Genomic DNA, 26239 nt, shown 5'->3' on the forward strand with positions numbered 1-26239 from the left:
TACATTAAGCAATTTTCAGATCTCTAAAGCTGACTCATAAACCCATTTTGTATATGATTTTTTTAAAAAAGAATCAGTCAACAGTATTAATTTCAATTAAAGAAGAAAGATTATAAGAACCAAGGCAGAATTTTTCATGCTTTTAAAAGGATGTTTAATATGACAGGGTGGAAACATCTCCCTGAATAGCAGGGGAAAGGACTAGACACACACTCTGTGTGTCTGCAGCCTATTAATAGTACTTGTCAGTCATGACTCTGCAGATGATATTTGTATCAAGTGAACTCAGTAGTCAGTAGATTTTGTTCTTATTCAGTCCTAGGCAATAAGATACTGAGTAACGGATTCTGAAGGATGTGTTAGAAAATGATATGACCTCTCTGCTCAGCTTCCTTATTTACTGCCCATTCTATAACAGTAAAATCATGGCAGGCATGTAACAAGACTTCTTCTCTGAGAGCTTTCTCTATCTGAACTATTCCAGCTTGCCACAAAGCAGTTGCCCAAACCAATTATATTTTACTTCATTTATTTCCCCTTGCAACTACACAAAAAAATCTAATGAAAAGTGACTGTAAAACATAAAAAATATCTGTGAATGGCAAAACAATAGATAAATGGCTCTAGGTAATAATCAAGAATCATCTACTTCTCTGAGAAAATCCAGGTCAAATCTGCATTACTGGGAACCACAAAAAATGTGGTCCATCCTGGTATCATACTGGGTTAAATAATTACAGATACCTTCGGTCATATTTATGGCTACTGACCATTGACGTAAGGATTCCTGCACTTACAGAGTGGCCAGAAACAGGGCTGTATCTCAGTTCTCATTGACTGTTACAATAAAGCAGGCATGATTAGAGAGCAGATGCATGTCCTACAGCAACTGGAGAGCCATTCAACAAGTTGGGTATCTTTTGAATAAACAGAAAGCAAATGGCATGCCTATGTTTCTTTAGAATGAACTAATGTTACACGTTATAGGGGTTTAATCCCACTTGCAGACATTTCTTCTCAGTAGAAACTGAAATCAGGAAAGAAGGGGTTTATTTCAGTGTGCAACTTGATGACCGGTGTCCCCAAATTTCTTGAATGTTCAAATGGTACAGCAGTCATCTAAACAAACACTTTACTGGCTCATATATACTGCTAGAAATTTGTATATCTGATAAATTTTCCATTGTTGTGCATACCAAAAACATTTACACTCATGGTTCTGCCCAAAACATCACTTGCCAATAATACTGGAATCATGGACCCCAAGTGATCAAAAAATATGACATTCAAAAATACAAATTACATTAAAAGCAAAATGGAATAATATTGTTTTCTGCTATAGTTACAGGTAGCATTCATGCCTTTAATACATATTTGCTAGGCGTTCACCACTGTATGATGACTTTTGTCTCATTCTTGTGCCCACCGCTTTGGACAGGAACTTGCAAGCTGGTTTTGAATCGCTGTCCCCAGGAGGTGTCTGAGAATGCCATCATCAGACACAACAGAAACAGACAGATTACCAGTACCCTCAACAGACTGAAGGTTGCAAAGCCTTTCTGTAGGATGCTGGTCATGCAGTGTGTTACCCAAAAAGGAAACCTCACTACAATTCTCCTTGCTCTCTAAATTTCCAGACCACTTCCATGCTGGATTATTGTTGCAGCACTCTCCAATCAAGCTGAAACAAGGTCTTCTACCACCACATACCAACATACTCCTCATATCAGTCCCTCTACTACCTTCTCCTCACCTCACCCAGGGCACATATTCTCTCTTGTCTTGCTTCTTCCTCAGCTGCTCTCTCTTATTGGCTCTCAACCACTTAACTTAACCAGCCACCGCTGCACCTTATCATCGACCAACCCGCTGCCTCTGAAGCCAGCCCACAGCTGTATATTATCAATGGTAATTAACCCAGCTTCATTCCACTACAGATTATTCTCTTCAGCACTCTTGGAGAAGACTGCCTTCCAATGTCACAAGATTAAGCTCATTCTATAACTGTCTGGACACTATGTTGGGATCTTGGCTAGCTTCCTGCCATCCTGAAAGCAAGGTGAAAGCATCTGCTGTGCCATTACCCAGTCTTGACATATGCATCGCTTAAGAAAGGATATTGTGACATAATCAGTGGAGCACAAAAGCCCTTACTGACTTAAGGACCCACAGGGTTATTGCCATCTGCTTATTAATTAGGTGCACTAGGTTGTGATGGAATGAACAAAGCTGTTGGTGGCACAGTCCACCAGAATGCTGTGGTTAAAAGGAAAGGGTTTTCAAGAAATAGGAAATGAATGTACTTCCTGAATACCATGTCTCCCAGTGTTTTAAATCCAAAACGTTATTCCAATCCCTCTACTAAATACAGAGGGCTCAATTAAGCCCTCTGTTCCGGTCTTGCTGTAAAATCTATATTACATAAGGGACCACCACTATAAGGTAGACTGATAGGTTTCAACATTCTTCCTCATATTTTCATGTTTTTATTCACCATGACATGTTCATGGTTTTATTTTGTTTTAATCAGTCGAGGCCATCATTACTCCCTGTGTGGAATCTCCTATGAAAGCAATCATTCAGCAAGCGAAACATAAAACCTCCCTGAGCATCATTGGATATTTTAGTATATATCATTATATACTCTTTGTTTGTTGGAAAGACATGCCCAGCAAAGCCACAAACAATCTGTGTCTCTTCTGGAACACTGTAAAACTGGCAGTGTGATTATTGTTAGGCTGATTATTATCAAATTTTAATTCATTATATAAGAATATAATTCCCACAGTTCATAATATAGCCCCTTGGTACCTTACATCTTCTATCCTTTAGAAGAGGTGATCCTCTATAGAAAAGCATGTATCTTGACTTTTGAGTCTTTTTAGGAGCACCTTTTAGTACAACAAGAAGGTAGTGGGAATTTCCAGTTTGCTCTTCCTCTCCACCCCTCCAGATCAGACAAAACTTCCATGTTGCCAGAAGATAGATCATAGAATCATAAAAACATGGAATGCTTTTGGTTGTAAGGGACTTTGAAACACAATCTAGTCTGACCCCTGTGCCATGGGCAAGGACATCTCTAACTAGCTATTGAGTATACCTCTATTCTACAGTATAAACCTAAGAAATACCACATTTTTTTAATACTTTAAATAGTACCTCCTTAACACACTTCACTAGATCATAAATAGATATGATCCTCAACTACAGTTGTTTAATTCCCAGGCATCAGCTTTTCCAGGAAAAATATTTCTACATCTGAAAAAATATCAGTAATATGTCAAATATCACAGAAAACATACATGTTACTGTAGAAATCCCTAGACAATTCCTTCAGAATGAAGGCAGTTTTAACTATTTCAATGTAAATGCATTCTGTCCTCTAAAAATGGGGTGGTTTATGACTCTTAAAGGTGTTTCTTAACTACCCCACTATATTATTTCAGGTAGGACAGGTTATTGAACAAACTGAACCATACTGCTACCTACAAAGGGGTTATTTTTTTTCAAGATCTAAAATAATTCCCTGGACCCTGGAGCAAAACAAAAGGAATTTTGCAATGCAGCAGGCTTGAACTTTTAAACCTCTATGGAAATGAATTATGCATATGGATTGTATGTACTGTTTAAAGCTTCAGAAATAGTCTTGTATACTGCTATTTATGATAGAGACACTGCTCCAAATCATTAATGTGAGTTAATATGAGTCTAAGGGGGTTAACATTGCTAAGGAAAAGGATGAGACAAATAACGGAAAACTGGTAATAGATAGGCATAAGTTTTATTCCTTGTAATTGGAATAGGAGATACGTGAAAATAAGGAACTTTAAACAACATATCTTGCTCATTCATCAGCTGCTCAACATGAGCAGGGAAAAGTCTGAACTATCCAGTCAAAAGAAATAGACAACATGCACTCTAATTTTGAAAAAACTATATTACCAATAAAGAAATAAAATACATGTGGTTTTTTTTTTTTTTTTTTTTTTCTGGAGATTTTTGCAGTGAGGGAGACAAAAGTATCCCCAACAGATTTGAATAATGCCTTTTGCTGTAAAATGGATGGAACTGAATTTTTTACTTTCTAGTAAAATATGAAAGCTTGTGTATTGTTGTCAGTACATTGAAATTTGAATAATAAATCCTTTCAGGATTAACTGTCAGCCTCTCATGGCCCTATTTAGCAGGTGAAAAGGATTTTTGTGCAGAGAAAGGTTGTTGTACAAACTGCTTGTTCAACAACTTCCTTGTCCTAGTATACATTTAGAAAAAAATACAATTGTTTGGTTTTTTGAATGTGAATCAACGCCTCTTTTAATCAATGTCAGACTTTTTATTTTGTAAAATAACTTTTGTTCAGGGACCAGGAGTGATTTTGTGCAAGGAATAAAGGCTAGGCGCCCACAGCGTACAAAAACGGTTGTCTCAGGACTGTGCATCTCAGTAAGAATGTGGCACTGATTTATTTTGTTACGATGTACCTGTAGATGTACCTGTAGACGATGTTTTCACTAGTCATACTTGATCATATACTTCCTATCTGTAACCTAACTACAAAAATCCATTAGTGCTCAAGGTTTGTCCCCTGCCTTAGACCTTTTCCCAGACAACTGAAGATTGTTCTGTGTCAAAGAAACTTTCCATCTTCAAAGTACTTTAAAAGAAACATTCTTAATATCCAGCAATGATTGCTAATTAAACAAAAAAGCCTTATATGGCCATGTCATGATATGTTTGAGTATAATGCTGTAAATCTAAAGGCATATTCTACACCATTGAATGCTTTAGGAAGACTTAAATTATTAATTTTAACTTGTAACTATTTATGCATTTACACACATATATATATGACCCCTTGCAGTTTTAAAGTAGATTATTTATAAAACATTGCCACCTTAACACAAACTAATGATTCCAGAAAAGTACATTTGCAAACCTTCTGAATAAGGAAAGCAGTTTTAAAAAGTGTATTGATTTGTCTAAAGTGTTAAATGACATAATAACCATGCACTAAAGCATTGAATAATTTAAGTAAATCAATGTTTTCTGAATTTCATACAAGTACAAACTGTCTTGGGTGATAAAATAAATCAATATAATAAAAAAATTGAGTAGTATATAATGATGAATGTATGTGCTGATAATAACCAGAGGTAAAAACTAATTTTATCATTGTAACAAACAACTTCCAGTCATCTTTTCTCTATTATTCCCATCAGAAAATATGATACTTTATAGTCAATTGATTTTAGCTCTTTAAATAACTTTTCATTTGAAAGACACCTTACCGAAGTATAACTTTTTTCAAATTAGCATCCTGGACATGGAAGAGTTATGCAGATTTACTGCTGTCAAAGTTATTACATACAGTTTGTGGTTCCTAAACAATGGCTCATTCTGTAGACCTAAAAGAAGCATTGCTTCCATTCTTGAACGACTTTTTTTTATTATTATTTTAAAGAAAATAACATTTTCTTTAACTAATGCCTGCAGGGCAGAAGGAAACTGTTTCAGATGTTATGACTTTTTAAAAGTTATATTTTTTTTTTCCTTTTTTTTTTTTTTTTTTAATTAACAATACTTCTGCCTACCTTTCAGAAAGTTGAGTTACAAAACAAAGCATTAAAGCATACATTCTAAAACTGTTCATGACATTTAACATAAAAAGGTGCAATTAATTTCTAAAGTGAACAGAGATAGTATAACTGTAGAATACAGTTCACGGTGTTTGTTATAGCCGTAGTTATGAAACCTATTCTTGTTCAGTGGTAAAAACACTTAAAGGAAATTTCTAATTATAAATTGCATAATACTGTATTCACTCAGAGATTTGTGGATTCATAAGTCTTCCAGAAATGTTATGATGAACGTATACACCTCTGAATACAGGTGGGCATGTTACCAGGATAAGCAGAGTATCTTGCCTTTAAGACCCACATCTGAAACCATGAGAAAAACTGAATAGCTTATTCTGGGAAACCATATGAAGGAGAACGTTTAGTTCATTTGTTGGTTGTTTTTTTTTAAAAACAGACTAAATAAAGAAGTCTTCAGTATTAATAGTAGAAGTAAATATAATAGCTAATCAGCCATATTTTATATATTTGCATCCCAAGTTGTATAGATGATATAAGAGGAATAGGTGGGGGTTTTTTTTCCCCAGTAAATTTTATTTTACAAAATTCTGATTCAAAATTGGTTTTACAAAAATCTAACTCATTCACAATAATTGAATGTTACTTCTAAATGCGAATCATACTTTCTGCATCTTCTGTCTGTTAATCTTACAGGATTCAGCAGTAGCTAGTCACATCAGTTTGAGGAAAGAGCTCAGTTTTGGCTTTGTTTGAAAGGAGGGGAAAGAAGTACTATATAAACATGAGTTCTCTGCATTCAGAGAGAAGTTACATCAGTAAAGATGTTATATAAGAGACAAGATAATGATTCAGCTTGAAGGGCTTTGAAGTTTATATTATATGAAATGCGCTACCTGTAAAAACACAATTCCTGTATCTACCATTACTTTTATTAAAAAATACTTTTAAACAAAATACCAAAAAAGATTATGCTAAGCATGTATGGTAAAGTGTTTTAATCTATAATCTACTTTCTATGAAGTATTATACATAATTTTTATTGCCTTCTGAATAAGGAAATAACTCTATTTTTGAAGTTGAGGATAGTCAAAACACTCTGTTACAACCTTTCTGCTGAGAAAGATGAACAAAGTAGTATTAGTTACTTCTTGGTTTAAATTCTTCCTTTAGCTAAATACATTATGCTATGTATGGCTTTGAGAGGTAGATGAACTTTTTCTATAGATACGTAATTGCAAACATATTGCTGAAGTATCCTATTATCTCTTTTCCCTGAATGTCGTCATATTTACTTGTAACTCTATAATATGTTAAATTGTGAAAAGCATTTCTTGTTAGTTTTGGATTATTGCCAGCAAATTGCCATTCTTCCATTTTCTTAGCTAATTCTGTAGCCAAGTTCATGTAATTATATGGTGAATTTCATGCAGTTACCTCACAAGGATTTAATATATGTATGCAAATATGGAACTCCATTGAAGAAAAGGTAGAAAGTCTGTTCATTGGACCCAATTGGCAGCAGAATCAATATTACAATTGTCAAAAAAGTTACGTACTTTTTCTAAAAAGGCATCAGAAAATCAAGGTGTTTCAGAAGTGGCAGATTATAGATCCTACTTGCTTTACCTCATCGTGTAATCCTTCATAATCTAGTGTTTCAAAATCAGTTTTTAACATGGATATAACTGAAATTTGCTGTTTAAAATAAAATTTTAAAAATCCGTAAAAATCAAAACATCAACATTTCCAAATTAGCACAGACAAATGGCTTCCCTGGAGACCCACTATTGTAGTCTTCAAAATACGTTTGTCCTCGACAATAGTGGGGCCAAACATTAAGATTAGTGACAGGACAGAAAAATGTGAACAGTAAAGATTGTGTCAAAGAAAAAATGAGCCATATTTCTTTGTCACTAATTTCCATACATTCTAATGTATATAGTTTATGGTTGTTTTTTTTTACTTTGCATGTATTTGTATTACAGCCTTAAAATGGAATTTGAGTTTACCTTTGTTAGAGAAATACCTAGATTAAGCAGCCGCAAATAGTAAGAAAGTCCATCAAAAACATCAGTTTGGAATAACCTAGAAGGACTCCATGCAAAGCAGAAATGTACTTGAGTTATTTGCTGAGAAATTCCCTTTTCAAGTGAAAGTACTTGGTAGTAGTAAATGAGTTAACATGGAAAAGCAATGTTAATAAGAGAACATAAAACCATTATATCTATTTTATATGCCTTAGATCTATTTTTATATGCCTAACTGCACAGAAAAGAGTCAAATCTGTAAATATTTTTTATGAATATGACACAAATTGGACTAATAATTTTTACATTTATGATGTATGGGTAAAAAACAGGGATGCAAACTTTACCATTCTAAATGGAAGTGGCTACACAGGAGGTCGTCTTCATTGTCCAGCCTGTTCTACAGCTACTGATGAAGGCTGTGTATGCCTTGGACAGAACAGGTGAAGTACATTCTGACACAGATCATCTTTGGAATATTCTGCCTTGTTCTTTAATTAAACCAGCATAAAATTACCAGACTACTATATAAGATCTTCTTCACACTGAATGAAAGACATTCTGACTGGAGATACGCAAATGATGCTGGTGACAAAAATTCCTCTGAACGTTCAGGGCAAAATTTTCAGTGCACTATAAAAAGGAAGAAGTGTGCAAACAGAAGTGAACCTTTCTGTGAGGTCACTTTCACTTAATGGAGTATCTAAATTCACAGAATGGTAGCCCTAATTTATTGCGTTAATGCAATTGCTTGATTTCATGAATACACCTCTTCACTCAAGGAGTAAACCTGTAGAGGTCAGTTAGTGTTTCCTATACTTAACTTTCTGTGCACAGGCTGAAAATTAGGACACCATGTATATGTTCCTGCTCTGTGTTAGGGAAAATTGCCCCTTTGCGTTTTCCTTCCACTTCCTAGGGCAAATGTCTTTCCTCCATGTTTCTCCTCACCTTCACCAATATGTCCTAGTTCCCTGCATTTCGGTCCTGAACTAATCAGTGTAGAAACTGTTACCTTAGTAAGAGGTTGCTGCTTTAATTCTGTCTCATTTCAGCCTCTTTCCTTGGTTCATGCTGGTACCTACTGGAACACAGTCTGTGTAAAGGACAGTCAAAACCATCCAGAATAAACGGAACAAGCAGTACATGGCTGGCTTAGAAATACTCTGGAACTAGGAGCTTAACTACAATAACATGAGTAAAATTCTCAGTTCATATAAAGTTGTCTGAGTACAGAGTCTTCCCACTAGGAATGCAAGTTCCGAAAGGATACTTTGAAAAAAATGAGATGTGGGCATATTTTAAAATGTAACCCTTAATAAGTATTCATTGACAGGCTTTGGTGAAAACACTGCCATATGTAATGATCTATAATTGCCAAATTTTTACTACTTTGTCATTTAGTTACCATAACACTGAATTTTAGCATTTTCCTCTGATTGACATGTAGACTTCCACCAGGAAAATCCAAATTATTTTGGTACCTTTTGATGTTTGACCCATAATTTTGGTATATGCTGTATGATACTAAAGTACTGTGCAACAATATTCCTTCAGTCTTCAGCTATATGTTGTTCTTCTATTAATGCTAGAGTTATTTTTGAAGTGGTGCTTTGAATTTGAAACTTCTAAGTGGGGAACTCATAAGCCTCTGCTTCATGAAATTCCGAGTTTAGGAATCTTCAATTTACCACGTCAATAATAAAATGTGTGCTAATTTGTGATTAGACCCTAAAATGACCACAGTTCACAAACCCTAAAATATTTTAAAATATTTCATTTTTCCTTTCTCATTTTTTTCTCCCAAGGTTAACCCAGTTCTCATATCCTGGGTTTGGGTCTCATAGTAGAACTACACTGAGTTACAGTCATGAATTTTCTCTAGAAGAAATCTATTGATTATTATATTCATTCATTACATGTTCAGGTGTGTCTAACAGAGGTGGTCTATGAACATGTGTTCACACAGCTCAAAATTGATCTAGGGAATAATTAAGTTGACTTCTCAGAGGCACCGGCGACATTGGGGGCTGACAATAAAAGTAGTGCTCAGTAGCAGCTTTGAATCTTTTAGTAGTTATTAAAACAGATGAACTATCAAAAGCTGCACTAATAGACAAAAAATTCTAAACCATATAAAACTAGGAATGGGCACAGTTGTAATTTTATTTTTTTTTTTTTAAATATACCAGTCCATGGAGGAAAGAGGGATTTGTTGCCTGCAAAATGGAGATTTGCTTTTTTTTTTTTTTTCCCCTAGCCTTTTCCTAGTCCCTGATTGTCAATGAAGGTTGAGTATATAGGATATTAAAGCTACTGGAGGTTCAGGAGGGTGAGAATTGTTAAAAAGGAGTGACATAAAATTCAACCTTTGTAAATAAACCCAAGCCATAAGCAGCTGACAATCACAACAGGACAAATAGACCATGTTAGTGTTAAATATTCAAGAGGAAGTGTAAAGGAAATTCATATCCAAAATTGTAAATATATGCTCAATAGATCACAGCTATAAATCAACATTTGCTTACTCAAATGTCTTTTTTCTGTCACAGATTATAACCGACCATATCATTTACCATAAGTTTCTTTTCTTAGGAGTGGTAATGGCACGAGCAGTTGTCACGTAGAAATGAGGAAATCCTGAACTGAAACTTGTGTGAAAAGAAGTAAGGAGGTATGAAGGAAACAAAAGGAGTTCTCTCAAGAAAGCATAACAGTTATGGCCTGTTGCCAGTGGGAGTGTTGCCCATATTGTTCTGGTACTTTGATTAGGTTTAAAGAAAGACTGTAGAGAAATAGATGAATATTAAATTATCTAAGCACATTCATATCATTGCATTAAGGGAGACTTCTAATGATTCCCAAGCGAGCAATGAAGGAAATAAGTATATTTATGATTTTTCTTCAGTGAATAAAAGAAGACCAGTTTAGGGCAGGAACTTTGTTGCTGCCTTAATCTTCAAAGAAATCCTTCAAAATATTCTCTGAATTTACCAGGTAGAAAAAATGCATGTGGGGCATACCAAGAACACATTCAGTCCATAAAATGGCTTATATGAACATACACAGAGGTTAAACTATTTTTTTCTGGTTGTACTCAATGATATTATTACAATCCTCAAGAAAGGGATTCTGATTTTATTTTTTGGTGCCAGATTTTCATGAGAAAAAATAATTTATTTTACAATACATATAATTCCTAGTTCTTTTATAACCAAATCTATCAATATCATTTAAGGTAGGTTAAATATTTGGCAATATTACATCACAGAAGAAAATACATGCAATATTTTCCTGCACCGCCACAAAAAAACTTTAAAAATAGCATTGTTTAAAATATGATTACCAAATTGTTTGTAACATAACAAAGCAAATTGAATCCCTGATGTCTGTCTCAAACTTTTTTGGAAAAGAGAGGTCAACTTCTTCTTTGGAAATATTGAAAAGATGCCAAGACATATTTAATTTTTCTGTCTTGCTTGGATTTTTAAGAACATTTGTCATTTGTCAAAAATTCTTTGATGACTAAGTTCTGAAAAGGTTAACATTTAATTAGCTCATTTAGTATGTGGAATATTATCAAATTAATAATAATAATAATATCTCATTAACAATATTGATTTCTTTCTTATTTTTCCATTTTTTTTTCACGTGGCACATACATTATGTTTTTCTAAAGAATTATGTAGGTACCACTGACTTTGTTATATGAGCTCTACAGTTATTGGATTCTTCAGATGCAAAATTACAGTGTTCCTTTATCTATACTAGATAAACTTGATAGCACTTCTGCCAGGAAATTCCTGCCTTCAAACCTAGACATACTTTCCTATAACTAGTCATCCGTGTGACTTTGAAAGTTTGTTTTGGGCAGTACTCATGGATCTTGATCTGGTTGCACTGAAAGGTAAGATGTGATCATTTTATGATAATGAAACCAATTACAAAAATAATCATAGGACAATGTGAACAATGATGTAACATTTCATATAGAAATAAGAGAAAATATTTATGAGCCTTTATGCACCTGTGATGAACCCAGTATCTATTGCCTTTTAGAGAGTTTGTTATTTATTTTTCACAATCCCTTTTCTGGTACTTTTAAGTACAGAATCATTCATCAACTGATTTGACTTCTTATTATCTTGGATTTTCAATTCAGTCGCACATTCAAATATGTTATCCTAATTTTTTTTTTTTTTTTTTTTTTTTAAACAGCCATTTTAACACAAATACTACCAAAATCTTTCGGCTTTGTTTTCCAAATTTAATCCCCTTAAATGCTTATCACATCTTCTTGTGCATATCTAAACTTTTTCTGCAGATGAACATGGAAACAAAAAAGGCTGCATGTTATGACCATAAAAGCTTTCTGGCTCCCTTTTTGTTTGTTCTGTTATGCCTTCCCTACTTATTCTTTGACTCTTTACTGAGGTATTTTATGACTTAACATTATGAATATAAATTATGAGTTAGAAAAAGGATTGTAAATTATGTTATTAACTTAATAGTTTTTCACTTCTAAGTTTTTTACATGAAAAGTTGAATGTGTCCTTTATGACCTTCTTTCCACAGATATTATTATCAAGAGGATAAATATGCAAGAGCATACCTGGGTGCTTTTTAGGTGCCTTTTATGTTTATAGATTCCTATCTGTTGGTAGTCAAATGATAAAGACAAGCTAGGTGATTAATTTTTCCACTGTGGTAATCACATTGATTTAGTTCATATTCATGACATTTCATATTGTTAACAGTCAATGACCCCAAATTAATATAGCAACAGTTTTGGCAAACCAAAGCACAATCTGACAATGCATTTACAACTGTGATTGTGTTCTCACTGTGCTGAGACTGAGATGTCAATTATACTGGGAAAGAGGGAATAGTGCATGTATAGGAGAAAAAAAATTAACATATGTGATTATACCTGAAAGTTAAACTACTGTCACTGACAATCAGCCTTCTAATCATAGTGCATACAACCACTGAGAAGAACAAATAAATACTAAACACAGGTATTTTAGGAAAAGAGAGAGACCATAGCACAAGTACAGAACACCTATCAAAAGCTGTAAAATTAACCTTAAAGAACTAATGAAGCAGGGTGCCATCACTTATCTGATGATTTGCAACCATAAATCACACTAATGATGGTGATAGTTCCACTGTTCAGAAATAATCTTTCTGTTGAAAGTTTTCGGAAGTTGAAAACTGAAATATTCAGTTTAGAAATTTGGTTTTAGAGCAATGAGTCAATCCCTTTGCAACCAACAACTGTAGAGCAGCTACACCTGATTTTTGTACATTCCACTGTGGCTGCTGGTTGAAGGCTGAAATAATGTACTTAGGTTTTGTGTGCATTACACATCCATCTGTTCCTCCATCTGGCAAAGAAGGAAAAAAAAAAGCAAGAAAAGAAAAAAAAAAAAAAGCATAGAAGTGCTTTATAAACTCTTTTCACCAATACACCAGTTGTTAGCTTCCTGCTGGTAGCCCTGGTATAGGCTTCATTGGGTAATTATTTCAAGCAGGAAACAACCAACCCACATGTTTAAAAGTAATTACTAGTTCAATTACTATCCATAAGCAGGTAATTTTTTTTCCTAGTATGCAGAAACAGAAGTATTATAATATTTGTTTATCTTTAATGTAAGTGTTAACATCTGTGCAATTTTATACCTGCACATATTTTTGTAGTTGAAACAAAAATTTGCTAATAGAAATGCTTTATAATAGATAATAAATCATGAATAATCACATGAACTTTCCTAGGTTCTTTTTATGTCGGGTCTAGGACTAGGTCGTTGTTATTTAGCGTTTTCATTAATGATTTGAAGATAAGCAAACATCAGAAATAAATTCACATAGGGAAGTACTGTATACTCAACTGAGGACAACAGCAGGGACACAAGCAGTCTGAGAGGCACAGGCAGGAAATAACAAAATAGACATAGAAGAGCACAGGCTAGTACATCTGGGGAAAAATAAACCAGAACCAGGACAGCTTGCTGGGGAGGAACTGTGAAAGCTGGCACGCTGAAAGAGATTTAGGGGTAGTAGCGGACAGCAAACATGAAAACAAATCTGAGTCAGAGACAGAACTAATAAAGATGCACCTTATGAAGGGCTGCAGTAATCTACTTTCCTTCTTTGAACAGTTAATTCCCAGAAGATGCCAAGTTTCTCTCCATCTACTTATTTCTATTTTTTGCATATTACTCCGAAGGATAAAGTAGCATTATTAGCAGAATATATGTACCCATAAGGCCTTGTCTTGACTGATTCACACCATTTTAAATGGTGCAAGCTTCAGTTTGTGGAGTCTGCCCCAAACAGCAGGAGAATGAGCCAGATAATTGTACGGGGTCTGGCCGAGCCCCACAGCAGCCCTCCCAGTGCTGTGCTGGTGCTGGTGGCTAGAAAGGCGGTGACAACACAGCAGCGTTGCGATGCCGCTGAGCAGCGCTGGCACAGCATCACGGCTCTCTCCAACCTGCCCCCACCTCACCTGTAGGCTGGGGGTGGGCAAGGTCTTGGCAGGGGACACAGCCAGGGCAGCTGACCCAGACTGACCGATGGCATGTTCCATACCGTATGATCTCTGCTCAGGTAGAGAAACTGCGAGAAAGGAGGAGGAAGGGGGGGTGGGGTGTGGGGCATTTGTTATTCACCATGTTTGTCTTCTGGAGCAAGCGCTATGCATATGGAAGCCCTGCTTCCCGGGAAGTGGCCGAACATCGCCTGCTGATGGGAAGTAGAGAACAACATCTTTTGTTTTCCTTCGCTTCTGCATGCCTGAATTTTGCTATTGCTTCATTAGACTGCCTTTATCTTGACCCACAAGTGGGGTTTTTCAACTTTTCTTCTTCCCCTGCTCCTGTTCTGCTGAGGAAGGGAGTAATAGAGCAGCTTGGAGCTTGGTGGGCACCTGACACCCAGACAAGGAAAACCCACCACAATAATTCACTCTAAGGAACAATGCACTATCAATAGAGATGGTCTTATTAGCCTATCTCTGAAATCTACAGGTCTTCATTCAGCACTTCCCCGCTTCAGAAACCTGAAAATACTGTTCAAATTCATTTGCTTTGCTCAGATTTAAAATTACTTTCGGATTCTCAATCTCTGAAAAAAACTTTTCTAACTTCTAATATATTATTTGGGTTGAATAAATATAGAAAGACACTCCGATGTGATGCTGTATGTGGCACAGAGTCGAAAAAGTTTTGATCCTTGAGAGAATTTCCCTTTTCAAAGCTGTTTCTTTCTAATTACTAAACAATTATTTAAGCCTTCCTATTCTGCACTTCAGCCAGCGAGCAGTCAGCACTTCAAAACACAGTTCCATGACTTGTTATTTTTTGAACATTTAATTTCTGTGTGATTATATGTAATATATTCATTGACCTTACCTTCCTAATACTGTGTAAGATAGAAAGCAGCTACTCCAGTTACAATATGCTTTTATGGTGCTCTATGCTGTCTATCAGGTAAACAGATTTAACAGTTGATACACACCAAACCAAACAGTATCCCATAGAACAACCTATTTTTTATTTTAATAGGTGAGACAAAATATAGCTATGGGACATGATTTCAATGAGATTTGTTCTATGACATTAGGAGAAAGGAGTTTCTTCATACACCTGCTAGTAATAGAGAAAGCTAGTAAATGTCTGAATAACAGATCTGGTGCAAGCTACCACAATCATCCTATATATTCTAAACCCTCTGAATGCAAGCAGCCTCTCATGCAGGAGGTGATTAGATTACAAGTATGTAACTGTGCCCATAATGGTAGATCATGTCTCCCTATAAATGATGAGAGATAGCTTACTATGGACTAAAATTCACTTCCTAGACTTTTATAAGACTTGATTCACACCCTTCTCATGTGAACAAAGAATTTTATAGATAATTACACTAATGCTTCTATGAGCTGAACAAGTAAGTATCTGAAATCTCACTGCAGACATGCCTAAATGTTTGGCTGCAACATGATGTAGGAAAGTCCAAGTGGCTTCTAGTGTAGCAATTTAACTAATTTGGTTACTAGATGAAGTTTAGCTATAGGACTGCACAGATTCATGTGAGATATTCTAGTGAGAAAGAACAGAATTTCAGCTGTAACACCAATAGCTTATAACCCACAAGAAAAAAGACGAAGGTGAAAATGTCTTCTCAATTAATAAAAAAGTCCATGGTGGAATGAGAAGATGAAATTGTCATTATTAATTGGTATTTTAAAATTCGATTTTTAGCTCAGATATAAAATCTGAAATGGACCTTCTGGACTAATATCGATCCTGAATCAGAAAAAGAACCCTTTAATTTACTGATGCACCTTTCTTGCATTCTGAACCTTTCTAGAATGTGTATGCATGTGCACATATGTGTTTAGAAAGACATGCGTTTATTTATATATTCATGTCCCTATTTTTCCATATATTTCTTACTCTGGGAAAAAGGAGTATGAATAAGAAAGGTGAAAACTAAAAAAAAAAATAATCTTTCAGATAATAAGAGTTTCAAAGGGATTTTGAGAAGGTAGGCTTGGAGAGAGGGAACATTTGGAAACCAAATGCTAACCAAACACTTGCAATAGCTTTAAAAAAGATCTAAGCTAAGGTTCCATTCTGTTGCTTTCCTTTCTCCACATACAGATTAAAAAACATGTTCATGTACAAGTAGAAGCAATACAATTTTTTGGTACATCCATCTTTATTTCTGGCTGAGGTATGCTACTACATCCTAATGTGAATTCTCATTTGAGAGGTGTGCTGTTCCAAGAACCTCTCTGTTTTTGCAGATTCATTTGTTTTTCCATAAATACTTCCCTTCTCATCATAAAAGCTTCCTTTACAAATGGAATCTCTGATCTTAGGACTGAAGGGTTTTTTCTATTCTGTTCATCACTGAAACTAGGTTGTTAATAAAACATCTTTTGTTACTACTTTCACCGTCAATTTCTTTGCAAGACTTCACTATGGATTTATCTTTCCTGATAAGAAAAAATACTTTGTGAAAAATCTCATGTTGCAAGCCACAATCTAGCATGGCTTTTTTAGCTGATGAAGCCAAATTTGAATCTAAGTTACCATCTGATGCTTTTAGTGTTTTTTAATAATCTGTAGGTATAGTCCTGTTTTTGCCCTGCTTTTCCAGTGGATCTGAAGAGATAATTACTGATATTTCCAAAGTTGCATAGAATATGTATGTGTCTGTTTGTGCATGAGAGTGAGAGAAAGAGTGTGCATGTATAATTTCAAGTTCATCCGTTCATTTTTTGTTTCACTTGAAACAGGCAGGTCTTTGCAGAAATACAGAAGAAGGTAATGCTAGAGAAACCATTTTCATCATAATTCCTCCAAGAACAGACAATAAGGACAGCAAGTATATCCTGCTAATCTGTTCAATTAATCCAGGTTGAGATTTAGTTATTGTATAATAAAAGTGGCAGCCACAGTGAGACATCATCCTTGGTTTAATAGGCTGGTTATGGCATGCACCACATTTTGGGGCCTGAATAAGCAGACTTGCTTTGCTCTGTTTCTTCTGAACTGCATATTGGATTTCTCTGGCTGGTTTTGTCTGAGTCACCATGTATCTTGCAGCAGCAGACAGAACATATCCCTGCTATGATCTGTGCCCGGGGAAGAATTCAGTGTGACTGGACTAGATGCCATCTCCTGTCAGAGAACAGTTAGCTCTTGCCTGAGCATCAGCTTTTCCTCTCCTGCCCTTTCCCTTCACACCCAACTGGCTGTTCCGTTGCCAGTTGATGATCAGATACAACATGAACCGGTGGCCAAATTCCGGTCTTCATTTACAGTGCCCACAGGGTGAAATCTATAGCTTTGTAGAGGAACCTGAAAGAGACCCTTGTGAACAACCTCAAAGAAAAGGCCCAAGACCAATTGGACTCAGAGGTTAGTCTTCCCTCTGCAGAGAAATTGGCCTCAGCTCTGGCTGAGGAGGGAGGTTTCATTGTTAGTGCTATTGGACTTTATTTCTTACAATGTCATTCTTCTGACTTCAAGGAATTGATTTGAAGCTCATAGTGCCTTTTCAGAGTCAAGATTCTATGCATGGATTGAAGCATGAAGAGGTTCAAAGTATAAAATAGTAACAATATGAAGAAGGAAAAGATACTTAACTTTTGAAAAGTGCCAATTACCTTCAGCTTCCTCTCATTTCGCAGGGAATCTTGGGTCCCTGAGATATTTCATCAAGGAGGCTTTGGCTTTGGTGCAGGAGATAACTGGTCAAAATAGACAATATTTTTAAATTTAAAGAAAAAAGGAAACGTATGCTTCCTATTAGTTGGCATCACTACAGTATCTGTTCAGTACTTCAGTTGCAATGCTCTTCCCTTTGCCAAATGCTACATATCATATGGTCCACCTTGATGAGGTCGAAACAGAACATCATAAAGAAAGTTTAGAACAGTGCACTGAAAAAAAGCATAACATTATGAAATTGCTTAAAAATTTGATTGTGTAATTGAGTAATTGAAATTTTATTTGTGACAAATTTCAAAGCATAAGTAGTGAAATTCATTGGCTTTTTATAAGGAAATTTATGAATGGTTGTTATTATATATGCTTTGTTGTGATGCCTGAAGTGTTAAATATTGCAGCTGGCAAAAACAGAATGTTTAAGAAGGCATTTAGAGAAGACTAAGTGCATTTAAAGTACTGTTTTAGCTTGACACTACTAGGAAGATGGCTTAACTGGAAAATTTTTTTCCACTTTACAAAGCGTTTACAAATTCTATTCAATTGTACTGCTTTCTGTGCCTATCTTGCACAGGAAGATTACATTCTTTCTCACAGGCTTACAATTATTAGTGATATGTGAGTGAACTGCCAATGTGGTGAATATTCTAAAGGACACAGCTCCTGTTCCAAAGGACAAAAAATCTCAACATTGTATTTCACCTTTTAAATAAGCTCTCCGTGGAAAAATGTCTGAGTGCACACAGAAGCAAAGCAAACTGAGATGACAATGAGGGTCTGTGGAAGCAGCTCAGCTGGACCACAGTCCCTCAGCTGGAAAGATCATGCTTCAGATTTCTTCAGATCATGTGGAATGTTTCAAAGGAGCAACTGAGGACAATACTGCAGTCAGTATTCTTTCACTGTTAAGGTGAATTTAAATAGCTTCTATAGTGCAGTCTGCTGTAAAACAATACATGTCTTGATCTTAGCTCACCATCAGGAATGTACTTTTCACATCAAGAGTACTGCAGCAATGTCCAGGTTGCCCAAAGTCTGTGGAACCTCTGCACCTAGGAATTTTTCAACACTCATGTGCACAAAGGTCCAGTTGACCTGCCTGGTGTTGACAGTGCTCCCACTTCAGGAGTTAGTCTAGAATAGGAGACCCCAAAATGCGCCTTCCAAACATTTATGGGATACCATAATCCTTAAATACCTGCCTTCAGGGTAGGTGTGCTATTCCAAGAAGACTGAAATACATGAACCATTCTTTTTTTATTTCCTTTTAAGTAGGGGGAAAAGAGAAGAAAAAAAAAAAAAAGAAAAAAAGAAAAAAGTAGAACTATGCATTTGTCAAAAAATATAAAAATACAGATTGCTTTTACTTCGGTGTCTTTAGGAAAGTCCAAAATAGCATCCAAAGGAGAATTCTGACAAAAAATGTTGAATCAAAACAATATCTATTTTACAATCACAAAACCATTAACTCTTTCATTAGTGTTAGTAGTGCTTTATGTTTTATTACAGTGAGACAGATACCTATTTTAATATTTCCTCTTTCTAACAACACTATTGTGGGATTAAAAAAAGAGTCATACTTCTTCTGCCTACAAAGATTTTTTTTGAACACAGATAAATGCAATGTCTCCCTGACTGGACAGATGAACACACTGAAACTATAGTTCAAATGACTCTTTGAGCTATCTGAAAGGATTATCAAGTCTATTACTCTAAACCCTTGGACATAGCCATCTTAACTTGCATTGGCTGAAGTACATTTAATTGTGGAGAAAACAGGTGCAGATCCCATGAATCTGCCACTGTGCTAACTATGTGATCCATCCACTCTTTACTTTATGGAAAGGAAAAATATAAATTGACAACAAAGATTATAGCTACAACCGTAATTTCATTCTATATCAAAAGAGTAACCTTAAGGCCAGATTCTTCCTCCGACTCTCATACTCAAAATAAATAGATGTATACCCAATGGTATGCACAGTGATCTACATCTAGATGACACCCTTTACATCATTACGTTAATGACAGCCTTAAGCAACTTTTTAAAAAGCAACTGTCAAATATATGATTTAAAAATAAAAGTATTTATTTTTCTTCTTTTTTTTTTTTTTTTTTTTTTTTAATTGTAGATTGATGGATCCATCTGGGTATATTAGAAGTTCACTGGACAAATAAAAGAAACTCTTTTAGATTAAGCTGAAAGTTTTGCATAATGTTACAAATTTCATTGGCAACGTGCAAGTTAGGGAAATAATTAACTCTACCTCTAGCCTAGTCTGGCAAATAATAATTTTATTCTTTGTAGTGTACTAATTTTATTTTAACTAATTAATTAGATTTAATATGAAATTTAGGACAGTAACATTCATGCACATGATCCACTGAATCTGGTAAGATTAACTACTTCTAATTCAAAATGCCTTCAAAAATCATGCTACCAACATGTCACTTTAGTCTTTATTGCTCAATAATAACAGACTGAAGAAACACCTTTTCATTTATAATTCTAAGGAGGCAACATTTAAAATTAGTATATTATTTGAAAGAATAAATTACAATTGAGAACACCTGGTAAATTAATGCAGGTGGATGTGACATGATAATAAGGTCAAAGTTATAGATTTTGCCATAAGTCCTTTATATCAAATAAATACAGCATTTATTTATATATAGTTTACATATAGTTTAACCTATGACTAAAATTTACTGTATCCTAATACCTTTTGAACTTTGCAAGAAGGCTACCATGGTACAGGAGCAACTCTGAAAATAGTTATGCCAAACTTTGCATAACATTACAGACTGTATGATTTATCATGTACTATTGTAACTTGTCTTTCTATGCAACAAGTATAAATATTTAAAAAAGAAATCACTGGTCATCTCCATTTTTATCCAGAATTATTAGAATTCATAGAATGACTAACCAATAAGCTTAATTTATTATGATCCAATAATATGAACATTTGGCATACACTAGCAAGCTTTATAAATAAAACTTTGGGACTTAGCAGGAAAAATTGGTAATTAATTCTCAAACCTCAATATATTTTTTGTGCTAAACAAGAGCTGGTATTTGGTTGATTATGAGATCAAAACCACAGTTTTATGACAGCACAGGTGACCACGTTATGACCATACTTCACTGATGAAATTTTAGCATTAAATAAGAGGGGGAAAAAACCAAACACTTCATTACCACCTGCTGTTATTAATGTTTACCTAACAAAAAAACCCAGCCGTAGCTAAAAATAACTTTTACCTATCCAAAGCTATGTTACTTTTAAAGGTTAATTTTCATGGAAAAAAAATCAATAAGTAGAAATATATTCAGCTGTGCTTGTTAGGTTTATACTGTCACTTTATGAGCAAACTGCTCAATAGGAAGTCCCTTCTTACAGAGATCATTATCAGCATGAACTACATGTTGTTAGTGTTGTTAGCAAAAGGTTAAAGTAATCCTTAACCTTTTTGGTTATTTAAGTAAAAGTAAATATTTCATACAAAGACAAGGTTTCCACCAAAAAAAGTAAATCAACATACTTATACCAAAACCTAAAAATTGTGCCATTCTGTTAAAATTCTATCCATTTACAAGATACCTAGGGGTTTCAATATTTTCAATGTACTGTTATGAGTAACGGTAAAGCATAAGATTTTTAAATGATTTAGTAGGAATCCAGAGAGACAGGAAAAACAAAGGATGCAATTAGAGGTGGCAACTATTGATTAAAAATCTTTATCCAGTTCACTTAAGGAATGAAAAATGATAAATGGCATGATCATATCATTGGACAGAATGGCAAAAAAAGTTGTTGTTTCTCATATATCTCCAGTGCGAACTTCTCTGAAGAAGCTCGATAGGCTTTTTGATGTTTGAGAAGGAGGATAAATAATACCATTAGTGTTTCATAACGGAGGTGTGCAACAGTAATGTGAGATATAAAAAGAGAGGAAACTAAAGGCATGGTGAAAAATCCATCTGATTCTATGACCTTCTCTGTTACGGCCCCTTAAATAATATTTAAAGAAATATAGTGGTGAAAAGATGGATTTTGCAAAGTTATTGCTAAATATTCATTATTTTATTCTATTTTACAATTTTACTAAGAAAGGTGTACAGTTCCAAGAACACAAATCTTAATAATTTATTTTCCTTGCCAAAATAAGAACTCAGGAGGCCAAATTAATCTCTGGCACAGCACTAATGAACACAGTGAAATCACACGAGGGGTGATTTTAGCTCATAATGTTTGATGGATTTCAAATTCTGGCAAAATAATTTCTCCCAAACCTCATTATTTAAACTGCAAAGTGGAAAAAAACCAAAAAACAGAACAACAACAATAAAAAACCAACCTCCAAAACCCCCACAAAAACAAGGGAATTAGGAAATGAACCAAACTTTTATTTTTTTCACTACATTAAAGCAAAACAAACAGAACAAAACACGAAGCAGACAAACTCCCCAATTCTAGCTTCTAAACAACAACAAAATGGTAAAAGAAAAGAAAATAAGGCAAAAAAATCAGGTAACTTTAAATAGAAGTCTCGATACAGTGATTCTCTACTCTAGACTACTGTTAATCATGAGCAACTGCTTTGCAGCCAAGCAATAAAACCAGTGTAGTGGGGCAATAATCCATAAAAGAGGTGAACTGTAAATCTCTTATGCATAAGTGAATCAGCTCCAGATTAAGACTGTCAAAATATTTCTCCATGTCTAGCTTATTAATAGCGAAGCAACCTTTTTCTGGTTCTTTTTACGTACCTCTTTTGCATGACAAGGAACAATGCCAGAGTTAAAGCATAACCTGCTTCATTTCCACCTCATCTAGTGCCAAAAAACAGGCAGTCACTGGAACATACAACAATCCACTCTTCCTTGAAACCTCGGTTTGAAAAAACACAAAATAATATAAAAATAATCATGATCGAGACTTACGTAGAATGAAATAAGGTTTGTTGAGTGGATCAGCATTGGGTTGGAAACTAGTTTTTGTATTTGGAGAGCAGCAGAGGAACCAGTTTTTCCATACTGTGCATCATTCTTTACATAGTTTATATCTACTTTCTTTTTTTTTTTTTTTTTTTTTTTTCCTGATCCGGATCTTGATTCTGGAGAAAATGTAATCTGACACCACAATCAATGCAACTCAGCACACTGATTTGAAAAAAAGTTGTTAGTGGCACTGAAAAAGCTAATGGAGGACTCAAAAAATCTAATTTTAGTTTTATATTCTAGCAGGGGTTTATGTATCATTTCAGCAAAGTGTTGGTGTTTCTGTTATCCAATTGTAAAATGGAGATAATAATACTTCTTTGTGTCCTTAGAACATTATGCAAAATTCTGAAGTGGTACTACACTAAGGAAAGATATGTTAAACCAGTTGGGATTCCTGTTTTCAACAGGCATTGCTGTTAAGCAAATAGTATGGGAGTCTGAATATTACTCAGCTGGGGCCAAAATTTTATCCTCCTTCCATCAGAATTCAGGAAAAGACAGAAACATTGATTTTCACCTGCTTTATATTTGCCCTTAAGAGATGTACCACTTCTTACACCCAAATCTGCTAAAACAGCCTCCTGGCATCTCTGTCTAAAATCAAGGCCTCAATATCCATGAAGTACAGTGACCACCAGAAGACGAGTGAAATTTAGAAATCTTTCATGTATACAATGTCAAAATGCATTATGTCCTTTTAACTCATGCTTAAACTACCCCTTTCCCTACTGACAGGGAGCAGAAAATCATCATAGCCCCTGTATTCAGGCATAAAATTGTGTGGCACTGTAACAGGCCCTAGAAAGAGAGCATATTAGGAACCAGTGTTCGTTGTACTTTCCAGAAGAATTTTCAACATGATCTAGTCAATGTTTTTAAGTGTACGAAAGTAGGTTTAAATGCGTATAAGTGAAATGCTTACGGTAGAGTGAAAGTCAGTTTTGATCTTGCGTTTGCCAAATTTAAAGTATTCATAGTGCTTTTCAAGGAGAGGCTTCAACAAGAATAGGAATGAAATGGAAATATTTCAAAAAGGAGTAAGTTGCTATATTGAAACCTTGAAAAATATTTCCTCCTCCTTGTTATCTTTAGCACTTAACTAGGATCAGGAAGAGTTTTCAATGACTTAGAACAGAATAAAATTAAACTACTTTCATTATAGTTAGCAAAAAATATTTACAATGTTTGGTACCTCTAAAAATATTTTTTTAAGTACTAGGTTATTTATTAAAATAATCTGTAAAATATGCCATGTGTGATGTAGTCATATAGTTACTACACCAGTTATGCTACTCAGTAGGTTTTACAGGATCAGATCCTTAAACCTCAAAACGTTGTCCACAGGCAAAGAAGCAGCACACTCTCTATGCGAGTAAAGGCCAAAATTTAGTTAGAATAACTGAAACCTGAAAAGTCTAATCATTATTAGCACAGATATAGTTGTAACAAGAAAGAATAATAATGCAGTTAAAATTGTTGTATGCATTTTTTTGAGTTTGTAGTCTTTTTCTTGGTGTTATGGACCCTGTGACTGTGCTCCTTCGTGCCAAGCCCTTGGCCTCCTCAAGGCAACCGATATTGTACCAGGTCTGTTTGTCTCTACACTACATCGTTGCGTTAGAGCAGTAAATCCTTTGTTCTGCCTGCCACAACCGCTTGTTACTGCTGCCTGCATAAAACTAACTGCATACGCTGTTAACCATATAAAACCATGTACGGCTGTAACATACACAGCTAAAAAGTAAAGGAAATTAGCCTTGGACACCTGGGCAATTAGCGGAATTGCTGTCACAGCTAAACCAAGTAAAATGAAGCTGCAGGCAGGTCAAGAAAAGTTCACATGGAGCAAGACTAACAAATGCAGTCCTGAGGGCTTGCAAACTCCACACAAACCTTACGAAAAACTTACCTTACATAGCTTATACCAAGCCATGGCAGCACTGTGTTACGTACGGCATCACATGGTTACACATTGCATATTTTTTCAGGGGCTATGTCTCTCTCTGTTCTTTACGCTAGTTTATTAGAGAACTTCCATCACATCTCAAATGGTAAATTGATTTTTTAATTTATTTTTTTTTTTATTGTGTCCCCAAATACTGCAAAGTTGATTTGGGTTGGTCGTTGTTGATTTGGGTTGCTGATTGTTTTATTTAAAACATCCAAAGGAATGTATACACTTGTCTGTACACTTGTCTTTCGTGCCTATATAAGAAATCTCTATCCTCAGTCTCTGCTGATTTTAAGGCCCAGGCCAATAAGTTTAAAAGAGTCAAACAATCTTAAAAGTACCAGAGGCATCTTTGATGAATCTAAAAAAATAGCATGACCAGCACTGGAACATAAATGCTACTTAATTAAACTTTGAAAGGAAATTTTGCTGCCAGCAAGACTATTAACTGTTAATAAGAAAGGTGAAGGAGGAAGGCAGCCGTGAAATACTTTACAAAGATCTGCAAAATAATGTCCACTTTTGGAAAACTCAGGTCTTCTTAACTTGAATTAAATCTGCTTCATTAGTAACAATTCTTACTTGCAATGTGTAGGCTAGACAGTCATGCTGCTCTGTATTTCAGAAAGAGAAAAAACAGTCACAAATCATAAAACTCTAGAAAATTTGGTGAGTGCTTAAGTTCTAAAAAAAGCAGTTCCACCACACAGAATCAGAAAGATCTCTGCTAAACTGTCAATACAAAATGCAACCAAAAAAGTAACTTTTTCCTCTTTCTTCACATCATTTCTTTTATAAAATGAATTTATGATAAATAATCATTTAGTTTTGATGAATTTTTATGTGGGATCTTCATGCCCTATTATGTCACAAAAGAAATTATCTACCTGTAGTTTAACATGTCATCCTTTCCCCCGCAATCAAAATAATCAAAATTCTTTTTTGTGCTCATTCTTCTTCAAGCCTAGAAGACCAAGCAGACCATTGATGGCCATCCTTTTTTCCTGTCTAAAAAACTTATCTTTGAATTTCCTGTAGCACCTGATAAATTTTATTTTGGGCACCTTCCTCTTTCCCAATCTATCATCCTGGTTATCACCTCTATTGCTAGCAGTTTATTTCAGAAAAACAAGCTAAAGAAAAGGACATATCTGCTAGTAAATTGAACATATTTTCTAAATTCAAAATATATACACAAGGTAATCTCAATATATGCTTTACTTCATCCAAGGATAAGAAGCAAAAACCATCTTGGAATAAGGAAATTAGCCTGGGAATATGTGCAAATATTGAGTCTTATTATATGTTTTTATTATTTCTATTCTCCCAGGTGTGCACTGCCTCTTTCAGATAGAAAAAAACTGACAGACCTCTGTCATTCAGAAGTTAGACTTTAAATTAAACATGGCAAAGTT

This window comes from Falco naumanni, chromosome 1 (assembly GCF_017639655.2).
Source record: "Falco naumanni isolate bFalNau1 chromosome 1, bFalNau1.pat, whole genome shotgun sequence".
Taxonomy (NCBI): Eukaryota; Metazoa; Chordata; class Aves; order Falconiformes; family Falconidae; genus Falco; species Falco naumanni.